We start from the raw sequence: 2,659 nt of genomic DNA, 5'->3' as shown, positions 1-2,659 counted from the left end.
GCCTCTGGCGGCTGAGCCGTGATGCTAAGGCGGCCTGGGTGTAAAGATGGCGCCTGAGGCTCCCCGTGCTGCCCTCAGCCCGTCCTGCTCGCGGCTGCTTTGCTCCTCTGGCTCCCTCCTGCGAGCCCCAGGCTCCCCACCCACCGGGGGGTGCTTGGCACCTGGGTAGGGCTGGTCACAAGGGGTGGCAGTGAGTACAATGACGGCCAAGGCCGGTGTGGTGTGTGCCTCTGTCTCCCAGAGGCCCCAGCAGGATGGAGCCCTGCGTGCCCACAGTGGACACCTTCACACTCGGGGGGCTGGCCCTCTTCCCCCCTTCCCCCCTCCTCCTCACTTCCTCACTGCCCGGGACCACCCCCCTTAAGAACTTTTTGTACTTGAACCTTTATCTCAGGGCCAGCGGAAGAGGTCAAGCCCCTTACATGGGGGTCCAGTCTACTGTGGCTTCAGAGTCTTCTTGGTCTATGGACGTGTCTCTGCTCAGATGTCATCTGGACCCTCCTTCCCAGAACGCACCGCGCAGCCCAGTGACTGCTTGTCCTGAGCACACAGCTAAGGTGAAACTTGCCTTTTCCTCTTCCTTTTGCTCTTTTTGTTTTTTCTTTCCTAACATGAGTCAAGTTCCTGGCACAGAGCAGGGACTCCATGTCATTGTTTATTGTTGGCGAGGGTGAAATGCTGACAGAGCCGCAGAGAATGTGGGATCCGTTATCCGAAGACACCACCAGAGGCGGTGGAAGAAACCACATTGAACTCAGTCATCTCGGGATGCGCCCTGAATGTTTTGTGTGTTGGCCTTTCCCCTCCTTGGCTGGGCTGTGGGGCTCTTCCTGAGCTGGGTAGGGGGTTGTCCGCCTAAATCCTCTCGAGGTTATTTAATTTATTTGTCTTTTTTCTCATCTTACTGCATGTTGACTTGGGGGAAGGAGCCTGGAGTCCATCACCGGACTGTCTGGCTTCCTCCAGGCCTCAGTCTCCCCATCTGCAAAAAGGGAGAACGATAATAGCATGCACCGCACTGGAATTTCCGTTTTACTTCTCTTGAAGGTTAATATCCACAAGCGCATCCACTGTATGCAGAGTCGACAAATGTTCCCACACTGACCGCAGTCAGGTAACCAGCGTCCAGATGAACCAGAATGTTCCTAAGACTCCTTACTACCTCCTTCGCTGTTTGTAAAGTCCTCAGAACAGTGCCTAGTGCAGAGTAATCACTTTATCACTGTTTGTTACAAAATAAATGAATTGGAAGGGAACTTTGGCTTTCTGAAGCTGCAGCCGCTTACTTTATTTTAGTGGAAACACAGCTATCTAGCAAGTTCAGGCCCCCGAGCTCTCTCTTCTTAAGGTGCAGCAGGCAGGATGAATTAAGACTCTTCAAAATAATCAATTATTTCCTTATCACAGAGGGCCAGATGGTGCATTATTCGGCAAACAGCTTCTGTGGAATGCCAACAATTTTGCTTTGATGAGAAAAGAAATATGCAATTAGGCTGCTGTCATCCTCAACAAAGAGCCAGCTGTATGGCAGCCAGGCCGCCAGGAGGGGCCAGCATAGCCTGGGCCCAGGTCAGGGGTCCAGGGGCGACTGGGGAAGGAGGTCCCGAACGCGGCTCCCTCTGTCATGAGAGACACAAGGAGAACTGGCCTGAGGACGGTTCCCCTGGAATTGACCAACACGGCCTGAAGCAGGGTCGAAGGTTTAGTACATGCACAATGACCTTCACACGATGTTTTAAAACTTACAAGCAGAGGAAATGATTACGCCATTTATGGTGACGTGTTGTACTTTTATTCAACCTTGGAATACATCTGTGCTCCTTCCCTTGTCTTTGTTACACAAAGCCAATTAAAAAAAAAATCAAAAAATCATACTGAACCATTTCGAAGGGGAAAAATGATGGTTAACGACATATTTTCTAGAACACATGAAATTCTGGGAAGGTCGTTAAGTATTCTCTTCTACCATCACCCGGGGCCACTGACAGAGCTATAAAGACACAGGAAAGATGGCGAAAGAGGGTCTGGAGACATCTCCTGATGGGGGCGACAAGAGGGCAGGAGGCGGCTCCTGGAGGTGTTGGTGTATCACGTGGCCCTGGAAGGTACTCTCACATTTTGGAGGGAGAGGCCTCCACAGTGACAGCAGTAAGGGAGACAGCCAGGTACTGGTTTCCAAAAATGTATAACATTCTCTTTGGGGCAAAGAGACCTTTTTAATTCTTAGATCTTACTGATTTCTCTAGACAAGGGTAGATAACAATTTTTTAAAATTAATAAGTAATTTTGCTTCTGAGTTTCCATCTTCTGGAAATCAAGACCTTTTTAAAAAAAGGATTTATTTATTTATTTGAAAGAGGGAGAGGGAACGCCAGTTGAAGGGGAACAGAGGGAGAGAAAGAAAATCTCAAGCAGACTCCCCACCGAGCATGGAGCTGGATGTGGGGCTCCATCCCATGACCCATGAGATCATGCCCTGAGCCAAAATCATGAGTCAGTTGCTTAACTGACTGAGCCACATACGCGCCCCAAGACCATTAGGTTTAGACTCAGTCGTCTTTGGGCACGTCTCAGAGGCCAGAGCTGCTTCCATGGTGTAGAGTTCCATCACCGCCCCTGAGTGGGGCCCGTGTGTGTCTCTGTTGGAGGAATTCGGTAT

At 50.4% G+C, this 2,659-nt stretch overlaps 1 long non-coding RNA gene across 1 annotated transcript; it reads left to right on the top strand.

Annotated features, from left to right (window-relative positions):
• The first annotated feature begins 229 nt into the window (after positions 1 to 229).
• On the top strand, positions 230 to 1,493 carry LOC103674411. The gene is made up of 3 exons (XR_571632.1): positions 230 to 557; positions 1,048 to 1,114; positions 1,408 to 1,493. It is a non-coding gene; the product is annotated as an uncharacterized LOC103674411 (long non-coding RNA).
• The last annotated feature ends 1,166 nt before the right edge of the window (positions 1,494 to 2,659 follow it).

Source organism: Ursus maritimus, unplaced genomic scaffold (genome assembly GCF_017311325.1).
Source record: "Ursus maritimus isolate PB19 unplaced genomic scaffold, ASM1731132v1 scaffold_22, whole genome shotgun sequence".
Classification (NCBI taxonomy): Eukaryota; Metazoa; Chordata; class Mammalia; order Carnivora; family Ursidae; genus Ursus; species Ursus maritimus.
Note: the sequence above shows the minus strand (reverse complement) of the source record. Positions and strands in the feature narration are given on the sequence as shown.